The following is a 15,745-nucleotide window of genomic DNA, read 5'->3' as shown; positions in this document are numbered from 1 at the left end:
TTTGACATGGACACCTGCAACTCTCCTATAGAAATAAATAAACTTCTTGAAAAATTAAAGGGAAATGATTAGACCCAATACTCTCTAATGAATTCCAACAAATTGAATTGGGGTTCAGATAAATTGGTAGAAATAAAAAAAAAATGCATTCAAATACATGAACAAAAGATATTAGGACAACAACAAAATCATGAGAATTCAACTTTACAGTAAACTCTGGATCCCAAAACAAAAAGAATTATCCCTTCTCTATTTCCTTAGCTAGCAACCACTCTCAAAATTCCTCAATCCCTTATATCTCACAAAAAGAAACACATGCATGTCCATTTCAGCTCTTAAAACCGAAACAAATGTTAAGGTTTCTTAGTTTCTTACCTAAATCCACCAATTTGAATCAAATCTTTGCAATACTGATGTGCAGCTATCAATGGTTCTTCTTTCGCGTCTTCTTCAGATGATTTTTGTAGTAGAAGAATAGAACCAACTGTACAAAGGCTAAAATTGTTACTCAATTGCATTTGGCATCTACATCCAAAATATTGAAGAAATGAACTTAATGATTATGCAATGCAAGTGTGATATGGTTGATTGGTGCTTGATTTGAAGGACATTCAACCACGTTTTAAGATGCAATTTGGACCAATAAATGAGAATGACAAATAGGTGCTATGATGATCGAGATTATATAGCTGCTAAAATTCTGGATTGAATGATATATAGTACTTACATAGAGAAAAGGGTTCACCTTGAACACTTCATGTGCAGTGAATGAGAAACTCACTAAGAAATTTGCAAAAAAAAAAAGATTAAATGGCATGAACTCAACGCTTTTTGTTTTGATCACCAAATTATTAAAAAACAGGGCATGAGTGAGAACAAATTCAACCATCTAAGAACAATCTGAATGAGGATCATTTGACACGAAGTTATGATGACAATCAATGGCAAACATACATGAAAATTAGTGAAGCAATACTCAAGTATCCAACGACTAATTGCCTCCCATCGTAGTCCAAAAACTTAAGCTGACAAAGACAATAAACACAAATAGAACAAAAACTGCTATTAATTAACCATGTCAACATCCTAATCTGCAATAAACATTTTAAAGAATAACAAATAGTCAGTAATGCAGAGTTGTAAAAGGTACCTTAATAAGAAGAGATGCAGGTATATTACTTTAAGAGCTCTTTCAATGTAAGAAATGAAAATGCTCAAGTAGGCTACCTGGAAAGCAGTCCAACTGAATTGACTGTAGTCCCAGTATAATGCCACTCTTCACTATAGGCATTCTATACCAGCAACATATCAAGCAATTCAAAAGTCCATATATGTAAGGCATTCAAGAAAATTATTTTGTTGACTTGTTCCTGATAAATCCGTTAAATGTTCACCTAGAATTAGAACATCAAAGATTCAACAATTAGTAGGGAAGTGTAAAATATTGAATATTAATTCAGTTCAGGAACTAAAAATTTCATAAATGGCTCTTAAATATTGAACCCTAAAAATTTAAACATCAAAGACAATATATCTAAACTATCAAAGATCAAGTCAATTACCACCCGAGGTTGCTACAACATGAAGCACAACCACTTTGCATCACTCATTAAGAAATACAAAATTTTAACAAAACCCCATTAGTCAAAATTGAAAATTTCATAGAAAATCTAGAAAGAAACACAAATTTATTGATAAAATTCAAGAATTTTAGTCAAACCCAAAACACAAAAATCCAAATTTCATAAGAAAATCAAGAAAAAAAATATTAAAATTACTGGTAAAAATCAATATTTTTTTTCTTTTAAATATACCTTGTGAAAATTGTCACATCCCGACTCGGGCCCTCACTACATCCTGGGCTCAACTCCACCGTAGCACGATATTGTCCATTTTGGGCCCCAACCACGCCCTCACGGTTTTGTTTCTGGGAACTCATACGAGAAATTCCCAGTGGATCACCCATCCTGGGATTGCTCTTGCGCAAACTCGCTTAACTTCGGAGTTCCGATGGAACCCGAAGCCAATGAGCTCCCAAAAGGCCTCGTGCAAGGTAGAGATGAGAGTATACATATAAGGCTTATAGGATCCACTCCCCTGGGTGATGTGGGATCATACAATCCACCCCCTTAGGGGCCCGACGTCCTCGTCGGCACACTCACGCTAGGGATTGGCTCTGATACCAAACTGACACACCCCGACCCGGAATGTCCACTAGGACTCCGAATCGAGCTGTGATGGCTGACACCTGGAAGGTGACGAAGCCATGAAGTATAATGATATGGAAAATGTGAATAAATTTAAACCTAAAACATCTAATTACCAGAGTGTGCGGTGAGCGGGTGTGAACCCATTTCACACGCAATGTCAGAGCATAAGTAAAGTATAGTAGTGTGGGCAAGAATCATACTCTCAGAAGTAGCCACCTATACAAAGAATTTCCATGAATCCTTTTTAAAACCGAAAGTGTGAGTGGACAAAAATAAAGCTTTTAAAAATCATTTCTCGTTCCAAAATAATAATAACCCCTCATTGTAAAACCCATATAATTTCCCAGAAAATAACAATATGTACGTATATAGAAATCATGATCGAGAGCAATGAAAACCAAGTAAATGCCATGTCGAGTATCTTAGCAATAAATTTGTAAACCAGGTGAAATAACTCAATGTAAAATGATATGTGTCACATCCTGGCCCAGGTCTACCACATCCCGGGCCTGTTCCACCATCGTAGCACGATATTGTCCGCTTTGGGCTTACCATTCCCTCACGGTTTTGTTTTTGGGAACTCATGAGCAACTTCCCAGTGGGTCACCCATCCTGGGAGTGCTCTGGCCTCCTTCTTGCTTAACTTTGGAGTTCCTATGGAACCCGAAGACAGTAAGCTCCCAAAAAGCCTCGTGCTAGGTAGGGATGGGAATATACATTTAAGGATCACTCCCTTGGGCGATGTGGGATGTTACAATCCATCCCCCTTAAAGGCCTGACGTCCTCGTCAGCATACTTCCGGCCAGGGATTGGCACTGATACCATTTGTCACATCCCAGCCCAAGTCCACCATATCCCGGGCTCGTTCCACCACCGTAGCACGATATTGTCCGCTTTGGGCTTACCATTCCCTCACGGTTTTGTTTTTGGGAACTCACGAGCAACTTCCCAGTGGGTCACCCATCTTAAGAGTGCTCTGGCCTCCTTCTCGCTTAACTTTGGAGTTCCTACGGAACCTGAAGCCAGTGAGCTCCCAAAAAGCCTCGTGCTAGGTAGGGATGAGAATATACATTTAAGGATCACTCTCCTGGTCGATGTGGGATATTACGATATGTCAGCCGGAGTTACCTAACGTGACATGTACGGCTGAATCTATAACTCATAAACAAACTCCTACACACTAGTCGGAACCACCGTATGTGGTCTGTACGATAGGCTAGGTGTAAATAATTACATTTAAGTGCTACGATCACATGAAGGCTGTGCGAAGTATCGCAAGTCACCTAAGAGTCGGAACCACCTAATGTGGTCTGTACGACAGGCTAGCACCTACCTTGGATCTAAGGTGAGCATACGGTGCGGGAAGTGAACGATCACGTGAAAGCTAGGCCCTGACCTCGGGCGAAGCACTAACACCGGGGTGCAGGATATTAATCACAAATGCAACTCATCATAACCATACACACTACCATCATTACCATTAATATATACTCACCTGAAACTTACCTAAGCATCCGCAGGGTCGAGCAATGATATGCATAACTATACTAATGTATTTACTAACATGTAATGTAATTGACATGGCATTTAAAACAGTTTCTAGGAATTGTAACATGTTTATACGTATATATAGAAAACAAAAGCCCACCTACTTGGAGTCCTCGCTACAACTCATAGCTTTTTAGCATTAATATCGAGGTGTCTTGAACGATCGACGCCTAGGACAATTATCAAACCACATCTCAAAATCCCTATCAATTGAACATATAACTTACATAAAACACATCCTCAGAGACGTTCTAGAATGATATGAGACACATTGACTAAAAGTCAATCGTCGGTCAAAGATCGACGGTAGGCCACAACCCTACGTAACTCGATCCAGAAGATTTGCATCTTGGATTTCTGATCCGTAACTTCCAAAGATCCACATTATGCTTCTAAAACATCATACTAAAATTTCATTACGATCCAATAGTTGGATCTCCGCCAATTACAATTTCAAGTGGCGGTTAACGTTTTATTTTGTGAACTTATAAATCCAATTGGAAAGATCTGCACGACGGATTCCCAATCCGTAAGTTCCTAATACCCTTAAATATTACGCACTATCAAGCATTAAAGTTTGGTGACGATCCAACAGTCGAATAGTCGATTCAGATTTTGATCAAGTAAGGTATCGTAATGAGACTATGTTCAAACAATCAAATTACGTCATACGGATATCAAATATGATCTTAGGGTATCTAATTTAGCCTAAGAATAGCATCAACGACCCCTTGGCCACGCACCTCCATGGGTGGCGGTCGGCCGCCCCGATTCGCTGGAAAATTCAACTATTTCTAAAAATTCTTAAACTTCAAAAAAATGAAGATCTCGGTGAGTAGAGAAACTTTTATACCTGTGACTAAGGCCAATTTGACCGGGAAAAGCCTCAATTTCACTCGAATCAGCCGGAACCCTAAGTTTTGGGTGTTCTTGATTCGTCATCTCTGGTGTTCTGATGCCTTCAAGGTTGTTTGGGCTTTTCTCCTAGGTCCAAAGGGAGTAGATTAGGGGTGGTGATGGGTGGTGAAACTCGCTAGAACGGCAGAATCATTGTGGAACACTTTCGGCCACTCCTCACGGTTTTACAAGGTTTTGGGCTTAAAAATCCCCAAATTTGGGTGGAAATGGTAGATGGGAGGTTGTGAGAGAGGTTGCTAGTGATGGATGGGTGTATTTCATCAGAAAAAGGTGGAAATTGGCTGGAATTACCCTGGCCAAATGGGTTAGGTGTGTACGGGTGCACTGGTCCAAAAAGAGGGAGATTTGGGTTCCCTCATTTCCCCTCATTTCCCCTCTTCTCTAATTGGTCATTCCCTTTCTCTCCCCTCTCCTCATTCCTCCACAAAGCATAAGTTGGGCAGTATTGCATTCATCACACACATGATGAAAGCATTCTTGGTTCTTGAGCTTAATATTTGAGGCTTGCCACCTCGTCGAATACGAAAAATATGTTAGTTTTCTTAAGTTTTGGGCCAATTTTGTCGACTTGTCGACACTTTAGAATATCACCTTGGCGAACGCTTTTAGACCCAAAGCAAAGAACTTCCCTGTCAAGGAAAGATGTAGATTTGAGACTAGTTAATAACCCTAAAGCAGGGTTAATGTATCGAAAATGGTGTATCACTAGGGATTTATAAATCAATTCCATCATTATTCTTTAGTCATCATTATTAAACCTTTTAAGATTGGAAATTAGAAATAGTTTTGGTTCCTTGGCAGTGTCTATTAGAATACCACCTATTAGAATTCCTACGATATCTACTTTTGTCAAAACTCTAGAAATGTCTTGAGTGACAATGTGGTGTCATAAGGGTAGTACTCGATGGAAGAACATCTTGGGACAATCATTTTGGTCCTTGATAACACTAATCTTCCCAAAAGCATTAGCGATCATTCCGGATCATAGGAGGAAGATTGACTTCCGTTTAAGTCCATCCTAAAGTAAATTGTTAGAAATTTTTTTCTCTAGCCTTAGGACATTCCAGCCAACGCTAGTTTCCAAGTTTGTTTTGGTGTTGTACTTGTCATTTCGATGAGTATAAGTATAGGTGTATGAGTTGTTACACCTACGGTTAATAGAAATCCCCGAAGTAGAAAGTATTTTTCCTTAGAATTAATGAACCACCTTACAGGACCAATTCTTAATCAATCATACAAAACCAATTATCCGAGCGAGCTCTAGCCTGTAATCAGCCTATGGTGGCGCAACTGGTCGATTGATTAACAATGACTACTTGAGCCGAAGAAACTAAATCGTGGAAACTTAGGAGCATACCTTGTTTTAAGATAGTAAACTCACGGTTATGTTAACCATATTACCTATTTAGGCAATCAAAACTTCTTCGACTAGCCACCTCTCGTTCACTTCCACAGGCTGACAATGGGATCGAGATATAACACCTCATTGTTAGAATGTCTTGGGTGTCAAGAAAACTGTAAAGACTTTTTTTAGTTCGTGTCGTAGAGTTGGTTAGTAGTTTAGTATGTTTCGAGGACGTATACCTTTGGGGATGCCACCGCATGTGAGAAGTGGAATACACCAGTGATTCATCTTGTTAACACCATATTTATTTTCCCTATTTCTTATCGAACAACTCATGAATCAATTTTCCTGTGACTTTTCGATCAAGTCCTACTTCATTGAGAGAACTTAATCACTAAAGTTTATCGATTAGGGAATTACCTGATAAGATTAAAAGCACACCACAAAGTAGCACACAAATGTCCTATTGATTTTCCTTATTAACACTAAGATTTGTCAATTGTAGCATATGAAAATAAGGGTATTTCCCATAGAAGATTGTTTTATCTATCTACTTAAAATGTCACAAAAATTGGGCTGCTGTCCCTACTGACCAGTCACCGAAACATAATTCTTAGACCGACTTACACTTATCTAAAGTCTACAAAATTTTATATGAACACACTAGACACACAGAGCTACACTCACACAAATTTGTAGGATTTGTGGAGTTGATTTGCTATCTAAATTAAATCGAACAAAAACAGAACAGAAACAAATTTTAAATAGTTCACAAATTAAGAAAAACAAGTTAGGGGAATTGCTATCCACCACCAAATAATCATGCAAACATGTTATGTTTCATTCAAATTCCTTTTATTTCCGGATGAAGATGCTCAAGTTGGCTCAATGTTAGAACTCAACCTATTACTCTTTCTTATGTAGTATGTTAAGAGAATTGCGTTTTCAACTTAACTTAGTCCCTAGCATGTAATCTAGAATGGCGTGTTCATAGATTTAACAAGTAGAAATCATTAAGAACAAAAAGAGTTTGAGTCATCACAAGGCATCGTAAGTACTAGCGTTGTCTTACTTATCCTAGAAATTGGTTCACATGTTAATCGCAATTAACAAGTACTACTCCAGAACATATGTAGGTCCTCATTCGACAAGGGCAGGCACACACATATTCATAGCATTAGAATCCTAGATATGCTTACTAAGTATGCATCCATAGAAAACAAATAAAGAATTCATCAATGAGACAAGTAGTGAAACAATTTTCATCCATTCATAAAAGTAATTCAAACGAAATGTCATAACAAACTTGCAATCATATTCGGGGCTTCAAAACAGGCCCTAACTACTAAAACTTTAGTTGCACACAATCCTTAAGTTAAAACAAAAGATAGACATGAGTTTGAGAAGATATAACTGAAAGAAATCGACTAAGGCCTCCTCCTTCTTTCCTTCCTTCCCCAACGCTGCTTTTAAACCAATTCTTGCTGCATCATTTTCTTCTCCTTAACTCACCCACTAATAGCAATTTAATGATGATAATAAGTGAGAAGAAATGGTAAAACAATTGTCACTCTTTGGGTAGCACTTATGCCAATTACTTCCTCTTAATCCTCATCTTTAATTCCATTCCCTTTTATATTTGAATAAGTGTCAGTTGACTTGTTCTTGGCTGCATCAGTTTTGGCTGCTAGATTTATTGGGTTTATTACTTCCATTGCAGTTACAAACTGCTCAGCCTTTCGGTATCCTTTCAGTGTTAAAATAGCCATAACTTTTGCTAGACAAATGATATTAACAATCCGTGAAATGTTCCAGAAAATAGACATCCGCAGATTTCCAAGTATATAAGGTTCATTCTCTAATTCATTCTGAGTTGTTTACAACATGCTTCCAAAGTCAGATGATCTGCACAGGCAGTTTTGACGAATTTTTCACTTAAAATCCCACTTGTGCTATTTTTCTTTTCTTTGCTTGACAAATCCTACAAAACACAAAAACAAAGTAAATAACTCAAAAATATAAGGAACTAATTAAGAAAAGAGAAGAAAATTTTATGTAAAATATATATAAATATGAGCTTATCATTACCCAATCAAGCACTTTATCTAGGGAATTTCTAACCTATTCGCGAGGGCGAAAGACTGAACCCTAGGTTTGTATCTAGATTTTAGCAACTTGATCGGTTTAAACCTTACTTTGAACTGATGGACTAGTCAACCAACCTTTGTAATCCGAGTTTGCCTCCCTGGTCTGACGAATTCATAGTGGTCTTATTGGTGATTTTCTTATCTACCTTGAAGTGAGACCAAATCCTTTAAGCTCTGTTAGTCAGCTAGTTATTAGATTCCCCAATTGTAAACTTTGATTAAATTGATACTCTTCTTGGGAGACATGATCTCAAAGGACGAGAATATTTTCTTTTCCCAAAAAGGTTGTAACGGAAGAAAGTTGACATTCTCATAAAGTGTTGTAAATTCAAGATATCCTTGGTCCTACCGATTTTATCGACAATTTGTTAGTGAATTTTTTTTTTTTTGCCTATAATATCCTTCCTCACTTTTGGCTAAGGAAAGTTAGTTTAGTTGGAAGGTTGGAAATGAATAAAGTTTATGACGACTGAACTGTTGTTTCATTTCACTATCACTTTAAACTCTTCGATGACGTTGATCTTTTGGAGATTCATGATGACATATTTTTTGATGTTTCAGTTGTGTAGAGGCAACATGATGGAGTATCACTTATATTCCCAATGTGTAGAACTATTTGGATTAAGCCATCTTATCTATGACTTAGAGTTAACATTTACCATCCTTGCTTGAAAATCTAATAACATTTCTCTGTGGAGAACGTGTCCAAAATCTTTATTAATTTTAGATTTCTCAAGTACATATTCATTTGAGAAGAATTAGATTAGTGATTGGGACGGTGGAAGAATCTAGAAAATGCCTATTCTTACATTATTGTACATCTTCCCGTTTGTGCAAACTTAGTTATTCTTCATCACCGCAAAAGAGATAATTACCCTTAAGCATTTCCAGCCATTCCTATTCCATTTCAGCTGAAGTTCACCAGCATTGATTTGACGTTATTTATGGATTATCAAAAATTGTTCGAATGATTATAATCATTTCTTGTATTCGATTAGAGATGGGGAATCATCACTTTAAGCTCCCTATATGAGCTATTTTGTACATGTAGAGAATGTGAAAATCAATAGTCATAATGTTGAGCCAATGCTACGTCTAGGTGGTGTTTCAATTGGTCGTAGCTTGCTTAAGTGGAAGGCAATGTTCTTCCAACCTCAAAGCTTAAAGTCGGTAATGGTGACAACTTCTTTCCTTAAAATGAGCACTAGAATTTCAACAACAAGACACTCGTGAATCCAACTAAGATAGAAAAGTAAGTCGTTATTAATTTCACTACACCTTGTGATCTAAAACCCTGTTCGTGATCTAACCAAGTGTGGAGATACAAAAGGAATTAAAACTGAGGCTCCACTTGAGGTGTTTGAAAAGAATTCTCGGTCTAGGTGTGTCCCACTTTTAGTTAGAGTAGAAAGGGTAATTGAGGAAATAAAGTCCAAACTTCTTGGACAACCACAATTTATTCTCTATTTGCTTTCGGAGGAAGATGACATTATGAGAGAGCTGCTTCTAAACTTCTGTGCTAGTTCAGGTAAACAGAAACCTGACAAGATTATCATCTTGGCGCATATATATATCACCATGCTACGCATTTCACTTCCAAGCCTTGGAAGTCTTTATGAAGCTTATGAGTATTAGATTTTGTTTAGTATCATAGTTCCACTCCTAGATTAACGATTAGACTGAAACGAGTTAAGTAGACCTTGGTGGACGTGTTGCATTTTGTCCGTCCCATCATTACTTTGATTGCAATATAACACCATCTTTATTTTAGTTGCTTATAACTATGGTTACAATTTTGGTTTAGTTGTGGTACCATTGGGGCCAACATATAGAGATTATACGCCTAGTACATGTTGGTAGACACTCATTTTTATTAGAGTTATGTGTAACTACGGTTACATTCCTGGTAATGAGCATAGCATTGTTTGAGAAATGGTATAAATATTTATGCGCAGTATGTGATCTTCAGAAATGAGTTATGAGCAGGTATTTGAATGATTGAGTTTATGACATGAAAATTTTATGATATTGATGATGTTGCTTGGGAAGGTAGTGCATGAGCACGATCGAAGTTTAGTTCATGTAGGTGTGTGTATTTCCCAATGAGGGGTAAGATGATAATATTGCACCCTCGAGAACTCTTTCCTTGCTTGTCGAGACGATAGTGAGTTATTGGTATTGCAGGCTGCAAACTGAAATATCAATAACTTATTGTTGGGTTCATTAAGCAAGTGGGCAATCAGATCCGTTTACGAGAACATAGGTGAAATCTTTCGATGTTCGGTCTTTGATTTAAGGACAATTACTTTAACTTTACGTTATTATATATATACGTAATTTGACGTTATGTTTTTACATATCTATTTTGGGCTTGATGTTTTCGTAAAGAATTTTATATTGAAGTATTGTACTGAGGGAGAAGAAAAGTATGATTTTGGAGGCATGAAAGAGGAATAATTGCAATCCGATCGCGACGGAGTGACATTCTCTTTTATGCAACCGCTCTAACTCTATCTCTTCTGGGTGCAGGTATTCATATACATAATTTCTTCTTATTTTTGAGTATTTTACATTTAACAAATTATTTTAAATTTTTCGGGGACAAAATTTTCTTAAGGGGGTAAGGTTGTATCGACCAGTTCTCAAATTTTAAGGATTTAAAATTTTAAAAATATGAATTTATGAAAATGCCCTTCGAGGAAAATATGTTAATTTTTATTAACTGTCTTGTTGTGTCATGTAAAAATAATTTTCTTGGCGTATCTTCATAGTATTCGTTGCTACAAACGCGTGGGCGCAAACAGAATGCAATTTGGAGTTATAACAAATAAGATACAAACGTTTAAAGTTGGGGGTATTTTAGTAAATTAATTAATCTCTAAATAGTCCCAGATTTTTGGAGCTCCATTAGATTGAGCCACATGTGTAGCTTAGATTAAAGGAATGAAGAATGGGCGGCTGTGAGGGAAAGATAAGAAGAAAAAAGGGAGAGTAGTGGAGGAATGAGGAGAAGGGAGAGAAAGGGAATGACCAATTAGAGAAGAGAGAAAGAAGCGGAAATGAGGGAACCCAAATCTCCCTCTTTTTGGACCGGTGCACCCGCACACACCCAACCTATTTGGCTGGGGTAATTCCAACCAATTTCCACCTTTTTTTCGATGAAATACACCCATCCATCATTGCAACCTCTCTCACAACCTCCCATCTACCATTTCCACCCAAATTTGGGGATTTTTAAGCCCAAAACCTTGTAAAACCGTGAGAAGTGGCCGGAAGTGTTCCAATGCATTCCACCGTTCCAGCGAGTTTCACCACCCATCACCACCCCTAATCTACTCCCTTTAGACCTAGGAACAAAGCCTAAACAACCTTGAAGGCATCGGAACACCATAGATGAAGAATCAAGAACACCCAAAACTTATGGTTCCGGCGGATTCGAGTGAAATTGAGGCTTTTCCCAGCCAAATTGGTCTTAGTCACAGGTATGAAAGTTGCTCTACTCACTGAAATCTTCATTTATGTGAAGTTTGAGAATTTTTAGAAATAGTTGAATTTTCCGGCAAGTCGAGGCGGCCGACCGCTACCCACGGCGGTGCGTGGCCAAAGGGTCGTTGATGCTATTCTTAGGCTAAATTAGATACCCTAAGCTCATATTTGATATCTGTATGACGTAATTTGATTGTTTGACGATTCGACCATTGGATCGTCACCAAACTTTAATGCTTGATAGTGGGTAATATTTAAGGGTATTAGGAACTTACGGATCGGGAATCCCTCGTGCGGATCTTCCTGAATTGGATTTATAAGTTCACAAAATAAAACGTTAACCACCACTTCAAATTCCAATTGGCAGAAATCCAGCTGTTGGATCGTAATGAAATTTTAGTATGATATTCTAGAAGCATAATGTGGATATTTGGAAGTTACGGATCAGAAGTCCAAGATGCGGATCTTCCAGATCAAGTTACGTAAGGTTGTGGACCCTACCATCGATCTTTCACCGACGATTGACTTTTAGTCAATGGGTCTCAAATCATTCTAGAACGTCTCTGATGATGTGTTTTATGTAAGTTATATGTTTGATTGATAAGGATTCTGAGATGTGGTTTGATAATTGTCCTAGGCGCCGATCGTTCGTAACACATCGATATTAGTGTTAAAGAGATATGAGTTGTAACGAGGACTCCAGGTGAGTGGGCTTTTGTTTTCTATATATACGTATAAACGTGTTACGATTCCCAGAAACTGTTTTAAATGAATTTGCGATTTAAATGCCATGTCAATTACATTACATGTTAGTATATACATTAGTATAGTTATGCTTATCATTGCTCGATGCTGCAGACGCTCAGGTAAGTTTCATGTGAGTATATATTAATGGTAATGATGGTGGTGTGTATGGTTATGATGAGTTGCATTAGTGATTAATATCCTGCATCCCGGTGTTAGTGTTTCGCCCAAGGTCAGGGCCTAACCTTCCTGTGATCATTCACCTCTCGCACCGTACGCTCACCTTGGATCCAAGGCAGGTGCCAGCCTATCGTACAGACCACATTAGGTGGTTCCGACTCATAGGTGACTTGCGATACTTCGCACAGCCTTCACGTGATCGTAGCACTTAAGCGTAATTATTTACACCTAGCCTGTCGTACATACCATATATAATGGTTCCGACTCGTGTGCAAGAGTTTATTAATGAGCTATAGATTCAACCGTACAGGTCACATTAGGTGACTCCGGCTGACATATCATTTTACATTGAGTTATTTCACCTGGCTTACATATTTATTACTGAGATACTCGACATGGCATTTACTTGGTTTTCACTTGAGCATGATTTCTATATACGTACGTATTGTTATTTTTTGGGAAATTATACGGGTTTTACGGTGAGGGGTTATTATTATTTTGGAAAGAGAAATGATTTTAAAAAGCTTTGTTTTTGCCCACTCACACTTTCGGTTTTGCGCCCCTTCAGGTTTCAACTTCTGAAGGTTCGTATCGACGGGGATTCATGGCAATTCTTTGTATAGGTGGCTACTTTTGAGAGTATGATTCTTGCCCACACTACTGTACTTTACTTATGCTATAACGTCGCGTGTGAAATATGTTCACACCCGCTCACCTCGCATTCTAGTAATTAGACATTTTAGGTTTAAATTTATTCACATTTTCCACATCATTATACTTTATGGCTTTGTCACCTTCCAGGTGTCAGCCATCACAACTCGATTCGGAGTCCTAGTGGACATTCCAGGTCGGAGTGTGTCAAGAATTGCAACACTACTTTGTGAGATATAAAGGAGTCAACTTTGGAATCAAAAGTATCAACTTTGGCCGCGACGAACTCATCCTTAGAACTTCAGAAACCCAAATATAAAAAAAATCAAATTTTCATTCTATAAATGTAAAATTAAAGCAGAAATTGATTATATGTATGTACATAACTGTATACATAGATATACCTGTAGAAGAAACAGAGCAGATGACCGACTGAGAGGAAAGAAGTCGATTTGAAGCTACTGTGAAAAAATTCGTCAATGGGGTCAAACTACCTCTCTAAAAATGAAACATCCCTTACAAAATTCAAGGCTCGAAAATAAAATAAAAAACAAATTCAAAAGAAATCAAAGCAATTAAAAAATCTAACATTTCTTAAACAACTATTCAGTAAAGGACCAAAAAATCATGCCGTCAAACAAATTTGAGAAAAAAAAAGAAATAAATTCAAGTTAAAAATTGCTTACCCACAAACCCAAACCACATCCCTAAATTACGCACCGCAAAACCCTAGAAATCACGAGAATTGAAAACCAGCGCCACTGGGTTTCCCACGGTGACGAACTCCAATCACTTTCACCGATATTCACACCAATCACGATTTTTATGTTTCATTTGGAAAAGAAAGATCAATATCATTAGTGTATTGTGTTATAGATATCCTCTGCAGTTAAAAGTGCATAAACTATAACTAACTAATCATCAAATCAAACTGATCGAAATATGATTTTGAAGGGAGATAATAGGTATATCTCCTAATTGGCAAACTAAATTATTTTATTATGATATTTTTGGTTGGTTAAACGCTAACGTGTATGCAGTAGAATTAGTTACTTTGGCATTCTAGACCATAGAGATTGAATGGAAGAAATAGAGAAATAGAGAATTGCAAACAAAATTCTAGAGAGGGCGAGATGACTTACCGTGAATTCAAAGCCGCTTGAAGAATTTTCTTCAAATCGAGACATGATCCGCGCCAGGTCGTCATCGTTGACAAATAGCGTACGAAATCTTCTTCGATATTGAGACCTTACAAAATCTTGGCATCAAGGATATCGTTGACTGAGTGCTTCTCGACCTCGAACTAGAGCTGGTGACCACCAGGGAGTTCGATGTTCTATTTGGCCAAGAATTTGGAGCTTCAGAGAGAAAGATATGTAGGAAAGTTAAAGTAGATGGAGTTGACGAAGGGCAGCTAAATCGAAGTTGGATGATAACGGCAAATGGAGAACGAAAGGTTTCTGGGAGAGAGATTTCTAGTGATCGTGCTTTTTGGAAGCGACTAGAGATCAAAGAGCATTTTCGTCCCCCTTCCTTCTCCAAGATGGCCGACACGTGCACAATAGGTGAACAGTGCTTTGTCAAAGCAGAAGTTGTAAAGATGATAATACATGGGCAGGGAGGGCAAAATCATTTTTTTCTAGTGCAGAAGTGGTAAAAATGGCTGATAACAAAGGAATTTGAGGGTACTTTAGTCCGTTTACTGTTAATAAATAGTATTTTTGTGTTGGTGTTGACCCTAAAAACTACCAAGCCTACATGGTGCGCAGGCCGAATAACTAATGAGCTAACTACGTCCTTCGGTTATGTGCGGGCGTGCCAACTCGTCGGCCAAGCTCGGTCGAGGAGTAAAATATGTTAATGTTGCGTTGAGCGTGCGACTGACTTCTTGATCTTGCGACTGCGGTCGAGGAAGGAACACATCTCAGCCTTCGGGTTCTAGAGCCTGAAGACAAGGCTACTAGTTCTGCGAAGTTCACAAATCGTTGGCGCTGGATTCGGTCACAATGATTATATTCGTAAGAGTATAAGCACGCTGAATCGACACCAGAGTATAGGGGCATAGATATTCAAAATAGATATATGTTTTGATGGTAAACGTCGTTCGGCCATCAGAATGCCGAACTCTAAAGCTTACTTGTGAGTATCCAATCATAAAACAACTCGACGTTCAATGTACCGAGCCCTAGTAACACCTCACTTCGTTGAGAAGGCTGATGAGATGACCTCTGCCAATAAGTATTTGAAAATCCTTCTTGACTGAGACTTGGATAGATAACCAGTCGGCCTCGACGCAGTGTTATTTATCCAAACTGAAAGTGCTCTACGATCGACTAATTCTACGACAACAGTGCGGTATATCTAAACTGAAGATGTTCACTGGTTGCCTTCATAGTGCTATTTATCCAAACTGAAGATGTGTCAGCGAAAAGAGAAAATAAAAATCTCAAGGTTGTTAAGACATTTTGCGAAAGCGAGGGTTTGCGCGGGGCAGTTTGTGTGTTGAATTGCAGGGG

The 15,745-nt window shown here is 38.0% G+C and overlaps 1 long non-coding RNA gene and 1 pseudogene across 1 annotated transcript; both read right to left on the bottom strand.

The window, feature by feature from the left end:
* Positions 1-371: 371 nt before the first annotated feature.
* LOC139191842 (bidirectional sugar transporter SWEET2a-like) lies at positions 372-1,384 on the bottom strand (annotated as a pseudogene).
* A 5,888-nt stretch (positions 1,385-7,272) lies between these two features.
* On the bottom strand, positions 7,273-14,771 carry LOC139192375 (uncharacterized). Its single transcript, XR_011576515.1, has 3 exons — positions 14,372-14,771; positions 13,634-13,690; positions 7,273-8,002 (listed from the first exon to the last, which is right to left on the bottom strand). It is a non-coding gene; the product is annotated as an uncharacterized lncRNA (long non-coding RNA).
* Between the last annotated feature and the right edge of the window lie 974 nt (positions 14,772-15,745).

This window comes from Malus domestica, chromosome 15 (assembly GCF_042453785.1).
Source record: "Malus domestica chromosome 15, GDT2T_hap1".
In the NCBI taxonomy this organism is placed as follows: Eukaryota; Viridiplantae; Streptophyta; class Magnoliopsida; order Rosales; family Rosaceae; genus Malus; species Malus domestica.
The sequence above is the reverse complement of the archived record's forward strand: the minus strand, read 5'-3'. Positions and strand labels throughout refer to the sequence as shown.